Source organism: Phyllostomus hastatus, unplaced genomic scaffold (genome assembly GCF_019186645.2).
Source record: "Phyllostomus hastatus isolate PE091 unplaced genomic scaffold, TTU_PhHast_1.1 phas_scaffold_193, whole genome shotgun sequence".
In the NCBI taxonomy this organism is placed as follows: Eukaryota; Metazoa; Chordata; class Mammalia; order Chiroptera; family Phyllostomidae; genus Phyllostomus; species Phyllostomus hastatus.
In genome coordinates, this window is record NW_025334015.1 from 10,355,002 (window position 1) to 10,369,858 (window position 14,857).

General features: G+C 51.2%; 1 protein-coding gene across 2 annotated transcripts in view; it reads left to right on the forward strand.

Moving 5' to 3' along the window:
- The first annotated feature begins 1,486 nt into the window (after positions 1 to 1,486).
- Positions 1,487 to 14,857, forward strand: part of KCNJ1 (potassium inwardly rectifying channel subfamily J member 1) — a 28,154-nt gene continuing 14,783 nt past the window's right edge. The window contains exon 1 of one of the 2 annotated variants that reach the window (XM_045860270.1): positions 1,487 to 1,674. The gene's annotated coding sequence lies outside the window, so the exon portion shown is untranslated. Of the gene's footprint in view, positions 1,675 to 1,908; positions 2,078 to 14,857 lie in introns of those variants that run through there. The other variant, XM_045860272.1, reaches the window with a different exon arrangement.

Below are 14,857 nucleotides of genomic sequence, written 5' to 3' on the forward strand. Positions count from 1 at the left end.
TGGGGATGGGGAGCAAGAGTGGGAACCGCTAATGCTCACAGGAGACATTCTGTGAAGGGAAGAGTCACGTTTAGCGCAAGCTTTGAACCGATCCCATTCTTCCCCCCACCCCACCACAACCCTGGGTCCTGCTGCTCCCTAGAGTAGCCCTCCCACATGGGAAATCCAATACAAACTGTTCTACTTACACTGCTCTACTCTTTTCCCTTTGCTCTGACAACTAATTACACTTATAAGTGTCGGAACAAAATCTTTTGCATGGTGATTACCAGCAGGAAAGGTGGCTGGCAGAAGTAGCAGAGGGTAAAGGGTGGATAAATGGTGATGGAAGGAGACTGGACTTATGGTGATGAACACACAATACGATGTACGGATGATGGGTTATAGAATTGTACCCCCGAAAGCTATGTAACTTTATTAGGCAATGTCACCCCAATAAATGCAATAAAATATAAACCATAAACAAAACCCTTCTATTCACAACATCAAAAACAATAAAATGCTTAAGAATAACAAAGTTAGTGCAAGACTTGTATACTGAAAATTCTAAAAAAACCCTTTTCCCCACATAATCATGCATTTGTTCCCATTTTGTCTTCCCTGTGAAAACCGTGACATACTAACTTGGTGTAACTGAGAGGTGTCGAATCACTGGCACTCTGCAGCTCCTCCTGCTCCTTTAATCACATGGACTCATGTCAAGCCTGGTACCTAACACCGTCTCGGGGAAGGAGACAGGCAGTGGGGGGAGGTGTGGCCCGTTCTTACTCACCTCCTGCTATGCCAGGAAGCAGAGCCACAGCTTACTGAGGAGACTGCTTTCTGATGCCCTGCTGGTGACCAGGATGGCCCATGGGGAGCACCATCACAGGGAAAGACTGAAAGATAGCCGTTCGGGAGGGTGGGGAAAGGTGGAAAGAAACCTGACACTTGGGATGTATTGATTTTCACAAGAGTTTACTCAATGCCAAGTGCGTTCCAAGTGCATTACATACATTATCTCACTCCCCACTGCAGACCTCCAAGGGTGAGAAGCTAGGAACTGGCCCCCAGGTGACAGGGTTGCTGTGACGAGGCCTCGTTCCCACCCTGCTTTGCTAGACAGCCTCTGCTGCAAAGCCCGACATTGTGCTAGGGTCAGGGAGACAGATGAATGGCCAAGGGTTGGTCGGGTCAGCCTGAACCATGGCCAATGAGTGAGTCACAGAGAAACTTTGGAGGGGCTCTTTGGCGACCCATAATGCCCCCATCTGGGGGCATCTAGCTGTGGCGCCCACGTGCTCAACCTCTCACATTTGACTGGGTCACTGTCAGCCTGAGCAAACTGACCGTCTGCTTCCCAGTCACGGCTCCATGAACAAATCTTAATTAGCGCCGGCAGCTCAACACCTCTGGTGCATCTAGCCCATTTTACTGCCACGCCTACTCTCGTTGGATCCGGTTCTAAAGTAAACTATGTGTTTGGAGAGCTGTTGCATACAGATGAGTAGGCAGCCAGTCTGAGCTGACCCACAGACTCATAAAAGCCAACAGGGCCTCGGGCACCCCGCACTCAGGACACCCAACCTCTTGGATCAAAGGCGCAAGGACTCGCTCACATCAAGGATCCAGCTGCTTTCGTGGGGACCAAGAAACTCAGTTTTTGACTCAATATTCTGTCAAGCAATCCATGAGGTAAGCAGGAGAAATGCCCCTAGGTAAAAAAAAGGAGTTAATTCTGGTGGAAATTGTAGGCCTCTTTTTTTGTACCTCAAGACTAAGCACAGTACCCATCACTCCCCAGGGGATACAAATGTGGTTTTAACTCACTCACCTGGAGCTCTTGATCTTCTGGTCACATGTGGATTACGCACTGTGAGCTTCATCCCGCCCATCCTGAGGGCAGGGTGCCGGCAGCTTCCCCTCTTGGTGGTGGACGGGTGTGTAGGGCTCCTGCCTCTGATGGCATCTTCGGTTGCTGCAAGACCTTGCGTGATAGCGGAACCTCTCTCGGGCCTTTTCCATCGTGAAGGTAGAGGCTATGGAGACTGGGGAGGTCTAGTTTGGAAAAGGCTAAAGACGCACCTGAGTGAAAGAGGTTAGTAAGACATTTCACTTACCTTCATCAAAATGCCTCTCTTTCATTTTATGATTTCCAGTGGATGCATTTGGATTGCTCAACATTTGTTCAGCTTCCCAAATCCTGCTGGGGGCAAATGCTCTGTGACAGTGAATGCTACTCTTCTGCTTTATAGGATCCCAAGAATGAGAGGCGTGGAGCCTCGGTCCCCAAACATCTCTGTCTTATAGATTCTGTGTATCGTCACTCAAAAGAAGTGTGTCTATTGCAATGCAAGTTTAAGGGAACACGTGTTTCTTCCCCTGTAGTGAGGCATACGAGATGGAGCAAAACACAGTGACCGTGATAAGGAGACTGTGGCAGACAGGGACTTACCCAGCCCCACCATGGGTGCCCTTCAGTCATGAGCTGGGCGTGGGTTGTCTTACGCTACGTTGTTCTGTGAAAATGTAGCTGCACTAAGTCCATCAGCTTTTCCGAGAATGATGGGGTATCTGGGAAGGCATGATCCACCAGCAGAGGGTGGGTTGTTGTGTTGTTTTTTTTTAAATACTGAAAGCACAAAGATGGATTTTCTTGTGTTCAAGAAAGCACAGCAAGTCAGTCTGTGTGCAGGGCTGAACTAGCAAAGAAGCACAGTTGAGTGTATCACTAGTGAACGATTCTTGGAGCTTTGGTGCTATTGGTGGCAGTTGGTTTTCTCTGCTTTTTAAGTATATATAACATGCTGTAGTTGCCAAGCATCCTTGGCTCTGCAGAGTAGAGACTCAGAATTCCTCAGGCGTGCCCCTTTCCTTTTCTCAGCAATTCCTTTTTCTTTGCTAGGTTGCAGATCTACCCTGGACCTTTCCCCAGCTCAGTGGTTTCCAAGGGCTCCGCTTTGATTCCAGGGCTCTGCCTTTTCCTCGCCCTGTGGCCTCCATGGGTGGAAGGTGCCCTCACTCCTCAGAGATCTCACCGGATGGCTTATTCGTCTCTGCTGTTTGGTCCTGAGTGTGGCCCAGCTTTCACTCTGCCTGCTTCTACCACTTCAGATGCTCATGATGACTGTCTTTCTTCTCTTCATCATCATCCTTCTCACTGACGTTGTTATTACACGTACAGGGTTTGCCCCTCATTTCCTCTCAACACACTTACAATGAACACCCACGATGTTGTGGGAACTGTGCTGGGTCCTGGTCAATTATGCAAATAGCCCCTGTTCTCACGGCCCTTACAGTCTAGCGGTCATGTCAGTCTAGCGGTCATGTCAGTCTAGCGGCTACATACGTGGAAATAGGATAAATGCTGTGATGAACAGGGACAGTTACCTGCAATGTGGTCATGACATAATCATTTTTTTTAAGATCTATTTATTTTTAGAGACAGGGGAAGGGAGGAAGAGAGGGAGAGAAACATCAATGTGTGGTTGCCTCTCTTGTGCCCCCTACTGGGGACCTGGCCTGCAGCTCAAGCATGTGCCTTGACTGGGAATTGAACTGGAGACCTTTTGGTTCACAGGCCTGTGCTCAGTCCACTGAGCCACGGCAGCCAGGGCAGACATAATCATTGCACTCATAGGAAGGACCTCCTCTTTTGCCTACAGAAGACCTCATAAAAGAATGGGGTAGGCAGGTTGGGGCCTGGTGGGGCCGGAGGAAGGGCATTCCAGAACAAGGAAAGGCATCTGCCAAAAAAAAAAAAAAAAAATACAAAGGCCCGAAAGAGTGTGGCATGTATAAGGAATACCAAGGTGGCACTGCTGAGGTGGGTGGGGTGGGGTTACGTGAGGAAAGCTGCGACAAGACAAGCTGCAGAGGGAGACCACGTGATGACAGGCCTTATGTGTGATACTTAGGAGCTTGGGCAGCGTCCCCATGATGGTGGGAGACCGTGCAAGGTCCTATTTGTAAAAGGTTGCTTTGTCTGTAAAGAGCAAGGCAAGAAATTTCAAGGGAGGCCAATTCGGAGTTGCTCTAAGGCAGGATATGCAAGGTTCAGTGGCAGGTTGGCCCCTGGGATGAAGCGTGGCTCTGAAATAGGAACCCAAGCCTTGACTGACCTCATTCAGGAAACTTCCCCAAAGTTCAAGTGATGAACAAACTTTGAATATAGAAGAGCATTTTCTTTGCATTAACTCCTACCCTCCATATCCCCTGGCCTCTTGGCCACAGCGAGATGAGTTGACGGCCCCCCTATGTTAGGGGGAGGCAGGGATGGTGTGGGGTGGGGGGCTGGTCTTTCAGCTGCCTCCTCCTCAGAAACAAGCCCACGGTCTCTTGCTTTTCTGCACTTTTGCCTGGCGTGCATGTCTGGGGAGAAGGAGCATTTTCAGCACTGTGAGTGTGCGTCTTTTCCCCCTGAGTGCCTGGGCCTCAGATGAGGCCGAGGGTGGCAACCTCTCGGTGCACAGGACACCACCCCCTGAGGAACGCTGTTGGCGCCCTGGGCTGAGGAGCCCGAGCCAAGCACACAGGCAGGAGGTGGCAGGGCCGGGCCGCAGACTGGCCCTTGCCGGGCCGCAGCTTCTCCATGCAGCCCTCTTCCTTCCGCTTGGCAGGTGCGGTAAGAGAGCTTAAAGTATGAAGTTCAGAATATCTGGAAAAATCAGCACTTTTGGGTTTGATTCCTGACCTGCTTACTTCAGACTAGCTGCTTTAAGGTGCCCTAGGACCTTTCTCCCGAGAGCCGAAGTGACTCCTGGGGTCCCGACGGGCACTCAGAGTGGCTCCAGCTCAGCGGCCGTGAGGTCCAGGAAGAACCGCGTGCCAGAATGTGCATTCCGGTGTTAGGTCAAGTCACTACTAATGAGTTTATTGGCACAAAAGCCAAGTTTGCCCAGTAATTGATTGAGGAAAGTTGACTAAGGTAATTAGTTTTAAAGACTTCTTTGTACCACCTTCTCTTGTCCCCACATCATTTGGGCATTTTCAGAGGTGGAGGTGACAGTGAACTTGAGAAGGGGGCTGAGAGAAAGCCCAGAGTCACCATCCACACACACCCCAGGGCCACCGAGACCACTCTGACTTCACAGGTTGAGGGAAGGGAGTATAGGACTATGACGACTTAGGGTAAAGCCGGATGTGAGAAGGCCTTAGACTTTCCCGGCCTGCTCTGTCTCCTGGAATACATGATTCATGAATAATATCCGCTCTGCTCTAGGTAGCAAAGAGTGGGTGGCTCAATTACATTGTTCACGAATCTTTCTGAACAAGCAGGGAGTGTGTGGAAGTTGGAAAAATGAAACAGAATAAAAACAAACACCTTAAAAAAATGGCCCTCGCAGGGGAGCTCAGTTGGTTAGGGTGTCATCCCAGTATGTCAAGGTTGCAGGTTTGCTCCCTGGTCAGGGAACATGCAAGAATCAACCAATGAATGCATACATAAGTGAAACAATAAATTGATGTCCCTCTCCAATAAGTAAATAATAAAATTAGTTTTAAAAAAAGATGATGGAAATTTTAGAGTGGAGACACAGAGGAAGGAAAGCCTAGAAAAGTCAACCATCTGCAAAATATAACCTTTAGGTCAAAGGGCTCACTGGAGTTTCTTCTCCACTCCTGATGGAATGAACCCGAGCCATCCTTGCTGGGTTTATTATGAAGGATGTTCAGAGAATGAATGGCAACCTCCTGGTCATTGCCTTGTCAGAATCCATGAGTTAGCAGAGGGAGTGATGCCCATATACACGCAACTCCCTGATTCTGCTGGAGAATAGCAGAAAGAAACTAAGAACAATGCAGACAATGAGCAACCTCAAGACTATTAGGAATCCAAAGGTGCTCCACTCCAAGTAGTTGCTTCTTGCAAACTCTTACTAAGGGCTCTAGCTGTTAGTATCAAACTCAATCCAACATCGTTACATTAAAAAACAGAGCACTGAAATAAGTTTAAGCAATCATTCTAAGGGACCATCATATCCAGCTCACCCATTGAACCAATGGAGAAACTGCATCTTGGAGAAGCACAATGACCTGCTCAGAGTCTCCAGGAAAAATATAAACCTGAATTCACCCAGCATTGCTTTGGATCAATAATTTCCTCACTCAGAGAAGCCTGTGATTTTCCTAAATCCATTCCCCAGTGGGGAATAGACGGTCTCAATGTGTGTGTCTGCTCTATCCTGCGCCCTGCAGTTAACAAGCCTCGTGAGCTTTGCATTCCAGTCAGATGCATGTCACTCACCTCTGCTTGTAAGAGGAGATGCTTTTTGAATACTCTGTGAAATTACAAGCCTTGGATTTCAATTCTTTTAGAATTTCCCCATGTCCTTGACCCTCCCTCTCTTCCAATTGCACAAACACCAGTGTTTCTTGGCTCGGAGTCAAAAATTATGTCTACCAGGCTATAGCAACATGCCACCCTCTCCCCAGGGAGCAGATTTAAATGTGCAACACAATGCAATCGAAAGCAACAGGTTAATACTGTCTCGCAGTTAGAACAACCAACGCTCTCTCAGGTGACTGCCCCTAGGGGCAGACTCATGCTTCGCTGCCCTTGATTAAATTCCTGGGAGCGTTCTGGCTCTATCCAGATCTGCCGTTCGTCCTTGGAGAGTTCAACAGAGCTGGAAAACTGTGAATAACTGTTGTTAGCGTCTCACAGGAAAAGACTCCCTGAAATTCAGCCCCTTGGAGTCCAAGACCCATGCTGAGATGTTTGGAGAGATAAATGTGGTCCCAGTCTTGTGCTGGAAGGTGCATTCAACCATTGCAGGCACCAGGGTATTCTGGCACTCTCAGGGAGGTGGACCGCTGATGAATTATGCATAGAGTAGAGAGGGCTTGAGTCGGATTCAGAGATAAGTCACAGGATTCAGAAATAAGTCAGAGGGTCACTTAGCAAACCTGTGGGCAAGGCCAGGCTACACTAATGTGTAGAGATAGAGTCCCTACCCTAGACAAGTTCCCGTTGCGCTGGGAGGACAGGCCCGGGTGACAGGCACATTCTACCTGATGCGTCACTCTGACGCAGTCTGTCTCTCGCAGCCCCAGAGGGATGCAGTGGTTGAGGAGAGAAGACTCAGCTTTTCTCCCAGCTGCTCCCTCCCTTTAGCTGGAGAGGAGAAGGGCCGTTTTGAGAGATCCTACCTGAGAAGGCTTACCTGGACCAGGTCTGTGAATCCTTTGTCCAAACCCACTGTGTGGGGGAACTCCAGGTTTTCTCTGCAGCCCGTACAGATGCTCACCACTGCTAAGACCAAGACCGGATGAAGTCGGCTGGGGAGAGAGGGCAGAGGAGCAGCGGACAAAAATGTGTCCACCATTTGGATTGCATTCCCCTTCCTATTAATACACACGTTCCTTCGGCCCGGTATTTTATAGTCTACGGTGGTGTTTGCAGATTTGGATTTTCACAGACAAAGGCGCTTCTTTAAGTGTCTGTGGTGCTCAGGGAAGGGGTGTGGGGAGGGAGGAGAGATGGCCCAGCCAGGCTGGCGCTTGGAGGGACCTGGCTGGGGAGATCCAGCGGTCAGGGCGTGAAGCGGGTCAGTTCCTTCCCACTGTCCGACAGCAGGGACAGCGAAGTGAAACGGAAAAACAGGCTGTCATTTGAGAAGGTCTGCTGAGGGTTGTGGGCCAAAATTGTTTTTTAACATAGGAAGGGACCCGTTTTTTCACACCTACTGAGGACGGAATGACAGTAGAATCCAACCTCAGCCTAAGGATGTGGGCTGGATACCAGGAAGCAGCTGGGACGGCAGAGGTGTTGAGAGGCAGGGACAGGTTCAGAGGGAAATGGGAAGAAGCTGCTGACCGTGTTTTTGTAGAGACAAGGATAGAGCCTCTGTCCGTCTCTCTGGAAGGTGGTGTGGGGCCGCCTGAATACAGGCAGGGGCAGGGTTTGGTGTTCTTGGAAGTGTATTCTCATCCCATTGTCCTAGAATCTGCGCCTTGTGTGCTTGCACCACAAGGCGACTCCCCAGTGAGCACACACTGTCTCTAAGGCTCAAAAGAGCAAAGATATGTTTCTAATGGCACACAGTGTAAGCTTGGACCAGGGACGGCCACTTCTACCTAACTCCCCAGGTGCAGCCTCTCTGCAGGCTGCCTGGGTCTACTGCACAGGAGCCTGGCCGCTTCCTCGCTTCCTCGCAGCCTGAGGCCCCAGAGACCCCTGCGGTGGAGACGCTGTAAACTCCAGGCACCCAATAGCCAAGGCTACCCCCTCCCCTTCCTCTGTGCCCTGCCCCTCTCTCTGCCTGGCTACTCAAAGCTCTTGCCTCCTCACCCTGGCACGTCTCTTGTTCTGTTCTAAATGCTCCGGCACACTTCGGTACATGGTGCCATCCCAGCTGATCCACCCCCTTCCGGTCACCTATGGTCCAAGCATCCATCCTCAGGTACAATCTGAGCTGAGAGGCACTTCGTGTGGGAGGCCCTCCGTCAATCTTCCCAGCTGGAGCCTCACTACCAGGCGGGGCCTCTGCCAACCCCTGTCTTTGCCTGCTTAGCCATGTGGGTGAGGGGGCCCCCGGGGACTCTAATAGGTGGACAGTAGGCAGGGTACTTTCCAAATGCAGATCCTGTAAACGCCCTGCATTTACTGTGGTGACTACAGACCAGATGCTGAGCCTTTTCCAGCCTCGCCTGTGACTGGCGATGAAGAGCAGGCAGCAGGGCACAGAGAGAGGCCGGTTTTGCCACCCATGGTTGGCTGTCCCGGCCTCAGAGGGACCAGTAGTAACCTGGCATTGCGCTAGCGTGTTTCTGCTTTTCAAACAATTCTAAGCAGGCCTGGTGACATGGCCCCATGTCCCAGAGGGGGTGGGGCTGTGGGTCCATTCAGTCCACGGGCTGGTCAGTGAAGAGAGGGCCGGGCTACCTGGTGCCCACGGCTCTTTGGTCGACACCACACCTGGACTGCAGGGCCACCCTGCCTCTCTTTTCTGAGCAGTTCCGGTCAACGTTTTCTTCTTCCTGCCCTCCTCACACACCATCGGCCCTGCCCTTCAGCGAGAAGCTCCAAGCTGTTGTGTCTCCAGGCCCCTGGGCCAAGCTGATGTGAGCCGCAAGGACTCACCCTTACAGTAGCCATGGGCTAACTTTCAGTATTCCAACTGGTGGTGCTTTCACTCTTCTTCAGAGAGAATTTTCCGGAGGCCACAGCCTAGTGGTAGCAGAGACTTCCTGTATTCCTTTTCCCATGTCTTCTGCAAGTCATGCCTGTGTTTAAAAACTCACTCATTTCTGCATGTATTCATTTCACACTGTGAAGCCTGAGAAATGTCAGGCACTTATTTGAGGTCAATGATTATTGCTTCTATTTTATTTTATTTTTCTTAAAAAAGATTTTGTATTTTTAGAGAGAGGGGAAGGGAGGGAGAAAGAAAGGGAGAGAAACATCAATGTGTGGTTGCTTCTTGCACGCCCCCTACTCTAGACATGGCCTGCAATGCAGGCACATGCCCTGACTGGGAATTGAACCTGCGGCCCTTTGGTTCACAGGTTGGTGTTCAACCCACTGAGCCATACCAGCCATGGCTTTTTCTATTTTAAGTTGTCAGTGTAGGTAAATTCTTCACTAGAAACCCACTATACCATCATGTCATCCTTTCAGTAAAAAAGTTCCTCCTTATGTCTAACTGAATTCCCTCTTGCTGTAATTCCAACTCACTCTATTTATATAGCTTGTCACTCATCCACCAGATTTCTCCCGAATACTACCTCATTTCATCTGTACAGTGGCCCTGCAAGGCAGATATTAGTACTGCCATTTGACAGATGGGAAAACTGCAGCTTGATCTGTGCCCATCCTGGAATAGAGGCAGTGCTCCTTCCTGGACTCTCGATGTTTCCTAAGCCTGTCTGGATCCCACGACTGTGAGCAGCGCCCCCTGCAGGCACCAGTGGGTGCTGGTGCAGGTGGTGAGGGAGGGCAGCTGGACAGGACTGAGAGAGGAGGCCGAGTCTGGTGTGAGAACCTGTCCTCTCTATTTGGCACTGCTACCCCCACCATCTTTGGCACTCAGTGCCCTTCTGCTTACCAGTGCTTCTCAAGGTCACCCTAGTTACTGCAGCTTTCTTAGCCCTTATCACAATCTGCCATTACTCTGCTTGCTTGCTTGCTTGCTTGGTTCCTTATTAGTGTCTGTTTCGCTTGCTCCACTTTTCCGAGTATCAGTCTTGTTAATGCTGTGCCCCCAGCTCCCAGCACAGAGCCCAGAATGCACCAGGCTCTCAATAAATATTTATTGACCAAAGGACAACAAGGAAGGGAAGAAAGCCAGGAACAGATCTGGGGGCTGGTCCTTTCCCTCAGCCCACTGCTTCTCCTGACCACCTTAGACCGGAATTCACCCATCTATGAGCCAAATCTTCAGGGACTGTGGTGGAAGGACCCCAGTAGGGTTCCCATCACAGCTCTGCTTCATAAGAAGCTGTATAACCTCTCTAAGCCTCAGTCCCCTCCCTAGTGAACAGAGATCATTACACTTACTTCATGGGATCGCCAGGAGGATTTAACAAAATGATCTCTGCGAAGCCCCTCTCAGAGTCTCTGCCCCTTTCCGCCGCAGTGACTGCAACCCTCAGCCCCATCCTGCAGAGTGAACTCACACACCCTGCCGTGTGTCCCCAACCACATGGGACAGGCGACCTTGGCCATGAGGACCTTTCAGAGACTGTACCTCCAGCCTTCCATCTGTGCCCTGAAAGTTATTTTGAAAGGGATTCATTTTAATGAGTTTCTTCCAGTAATTAAACTGAAGATGGAAACCTATCAAACCAGTTGAAATGACAGTGAACTGCATTCTCACTCTCCAGCCCTATGAACTTGGACCAACAACCTGGCCTCTCTGACCTCTGATTTTCTCCTCTGTATACTGGGGACCACGATGATGTTCTCTGTGTCACGTGAAGGTAGCTGTGACCGTTGAGTGTGCACATGGAGAGTGTCTGGGACATGGTAACACTCACAAATGTTACGTTGATCCATGGGCTAGAGAGAAAACCACCCTTAGACTAACTACCCTCAAGAAAATGTGGCCTTGGCTGGTGTGACTCAGTGGGTTGAGCATCGTCCTGAAAACCTGAAAGTCACCTGTTCGATTCCTGGTAGGGGTACATACCTGGGTTTCAGGTTTGGTCCCTGGTCAGGGCGAGTGTGAGGGGCAACAGATTGAGGTTTCTCTCACGTCAAAGTTTCTCTCTCTCTCTCTCTCTCTCTCTCTCTCTCCCTCCCTCCCTCTCTCTCTCTCTCCCTTCCCCCCTCTCTAAAGTTAGTAAACACATCCCTGGGTGGAGATTAACAAAAAATTAGCAGGTGATTTCTGTCACCCGAGCGCGATTCCAGTGTGGTGGACAAAGGCGGCAGTGGTGGAGATGGAGGAGTGGGCAGATCGGCCCTGCATCTGTTTGGGGAAAGCGCAGACAAGGCCTGCTGATGCTGGATGTGGGGGTGAGAGAAAGAAAAGAACCGAGAATGAATCAGGGTTTCTCTGGAAGGAGTGGGTGCTCTTGGTACTTGCAGAGCTAAGAATGGCTGGCATTCAACAAGATTAACATAAAATAAGTTGTATTTAGTGCTGAGAAGGAAAAGGAGAGCGTGTTAAAAAACATTTCTAGAGGAGGAATGTCAACGCAAGGTGGGCGCCCTGGCGTGCCAGGGCAGGGGTGCGCCTCTCACACCTGCCCAGAGGTCATAGGGTCTGACCCCTACTACCAGCTCTTCGGGAAAGGACTGTGCCAGTGTCAGCCGCCCAGCCCTGCGCTCCAGCTGCCTCTGGGCCTGGAGGGCTGGTCACGCTAACCTCAGAGGAAATTCAATTGGTCTGGCACAGTTGGGTCTTCCTGGGCTAATCTAATCTCATCGTTTTCTGAGCAATCTTACTCTCTCTGATTCTCGGCCTCTCCCCTCCCTTAGTAATTTTCCCCCAGCAGCCAGGCAAACAAAGCCCTCCACTCTGGACTTCACATATACCAAAGTGCACCTCGCACATCCCCTCAAAAGCTGCCCAGAGCCTGCCATGCTCTCTACCCCAGGGGTTCTGGTGGGAGATGTTTCTTGATGAGCCTGGGGGGACAGGGATAGGGAGGCTGAAACCGCTTTCCAAGGCCTGGCATGTCCCCAGGCAGGACACGTGTCCTTCCCCACACTTCCTTTGCAGACCATGAAGGCACTTCCGAGGCTGTCCTTGGGTCTGGCGGCAGAGCAGCTGCCTGCTCAAATCCAGACGTGAGTGTCACAATTATTCCCCAAATGCCGCTTGTCCTCTGGCCGTGGTCCCCCCACCTGGGCTCCGCAGACATGCTCAGCAAGGGAGGAAGCCCCCCTTACGGCGGGTTCCCAGTGCTGGACCCTGTGCTCGGGCTTCTGACACTGGACCCTGGCTCAGTGCTGGGGCACCGCTGTTCTCATCTCCGTGTGGGTGGACAGCAGCCAGGCTCGGAGAAGCAGAGTAATTCATGCTGCTGACAAGTGGAAGGAGCTGCACTTACAGCTGGGTCGTCTAGACCACTTCCCAGCCTGTCCCTTCGCTACCTTCAGGACACCTGTTAGACCTCACCTGTGCTTTGCCAACCCCACTGCTGGGCTTTGGGGGTGGCGGTCGCTCAGTCAGTGCTGCCTGCAGAGTAGACCTCACCCCCCACCCCCAGGCGCTAGCAGGGAGGCAGCATCATGGTCAGCGCTAAAGCCAATTGCCCATCTCTTCACCATTCCCGGTGGTCTTGCTGCTGTCTTCTCTCCACAAGTTTAAGTGCAGCCCAGGAGCTTAGCAAGATGGGTTGTGCTGGGCCTAGAAGGATGTGGGGAAAAAAACACCACTGAAAATGGGCACAGTTATTGGGAGGATGGAAAGACAAGAAAAGTGAAAATTTAGGTCTCGGCAAAGCAGCAAGACAGACACTTCCCTTCCCCAACCTCAAAAAAAAAAAAAAAAGCAAACATAAACAGTTTACAGTGAGCACCAGGTTCCTTGTTATTCATTAGCTTTTCTTACTGACTTTTATGCGACTCTGTTTTCCAGTTAATCGATTATATTGGGAAATTAGCTCTGCGAGAGCACCGGCAGTAGGCCCAGTCACGCACCAGCTGGCAGCAGAGCTGGAATTCAAGTCCAGCTCAGGCCCTGGGCTTCAAGGCCGGAGACTCCGGGGCGCCTGCACACATTCCCCAGGTAGACTGGCCTCGCCCCTTCCAGAGCACTGGGCTGCACTTGCCTTTTGACCCCCAAACCATTAGTTACTTAAGGCACTTAGTAAGAGCTGCGTCTGGTTCTGGTGGTGCATCACCACACAGCCATTACGGTTTATATTAATCCCGGTGAGGATGGTTTAAGGTAAGCAACTGAAAAGAGAGATGAGGTAGCTTGGGATATTCTTTCTTGCTCCCGAGAGTGGCCCTTGCTCAGGAAGCACGCCAGCCCCGCCTCTGAGAAAGGGCCGACCTCCGGGAACGCACAGTGGGCGGTTTGCTCTCATCCCTTGAGGGGCCCCAAGTGTGGCCTCCACACGCCTACCCACCGGGCACCCAAGGAAGCAGTAAGGACCCGCCCACCCCATGCCAGTCCTGCTTCTTGCTCCCTTGTCCCTCCTTTTTGTGAGGGGCAGAGCGGGCAGGGGAAGGGAGTGAGAGGCAAGGAGGGGTCTGAAGTGGTGCTCTGGGTTCTGGCTTACCTTCAAGGTAATGCGGAAACTCCAGAGAGGTCTCTTTGCATCAGAATTGGATAAGTAATATCACTGACTCGAGGCACAGAACAAGGAACAAAATGCTTGAAACAATAAGAACGAAAAACTGTGCTGAGGAGAAGAGGGAGACAGAATGGAATCGAGCTCGTGGGAGAGGATGAGCGAGTGTGAGAGGTCAAGGTGAAGCTGCGGCTGTGGTGCAGCAGGCTGAGGCCACGGCCACGGGAACCCCCTCCTGCCCCACCTCTGGGGCATCCCGTTAGATAGCCCATGAGCCCTTGGGTCTGCCGTGCATGGGAGAACTGCTGACTTGGCTCCCAAGCCCACGACCTTAGCCTCACCTCTGGGCCTGGGAGACGTGAGGGGTGAGTGGGCAGAGCTGAGATGGGGCTTTGCCCTGGAGCTGTCGGCTGAGGTCTTATTGTGCACGGCGCTCAGTCCTGTGGAGCTCAGTGGGGGTAGATGTGTGGGAAGTGTCCACGCTCTGCTCACTGGCTCTACCCCATTGCCACCCAGACAGGTGGGGAAGAAGAATTTCTTCCATAGATGCCAGGAGTACACCTGTTCCTCTGTCTGCTAGCAGAGCTTCTGTTTCAGAGTGAGGGGAAGCACCCTGGCTGGGTGGCTCAATTAGTTGAGTGTCGTCCTGTGCATCAAAAGTTGTGGGTTCAATCCCCAGTCAGGGCACGTTCCTAGGTTGTGGGTTCAGTCCCCGGTTGGGGCACATGCGAGAGGCAACTGATCGATGTTTCTCTCTCACATTGATGTTTCTGTCTTTCTCTATTTCTCTCTCTCTCAAATCAATAAGCATGTCCTTGGGTGAGGATTTTAAAAAATAGAAGAGAGTGAGGATAAACGGAAACATGCTTTCTGTACTCCCAGGCTTTTGTGACCAAGAAAATAATTTTGATGATGCCTCTAGAACCACAGTGGCCACTTGCTACAGGAGGGAGGTGCCAAGTTCAGCCAAGGGGCCAGCAAGGGCCTGGGGTCCTGTTTCTGGCTGGTGCTGGAAGAAGTAGAACGAGAAGAGGAGGAATTGAGGACCAGAAGTGAAGAGGAAGGATGAGGATGAGCAGGGGAGGTTGTCGAGTCCCACACTGAACATTAGAATATCTGTATCACCTCGAAAAGAAACATCCAGACACATTTTGTTTCATCCCCTACACCTTGGCGACTACCGACCTAA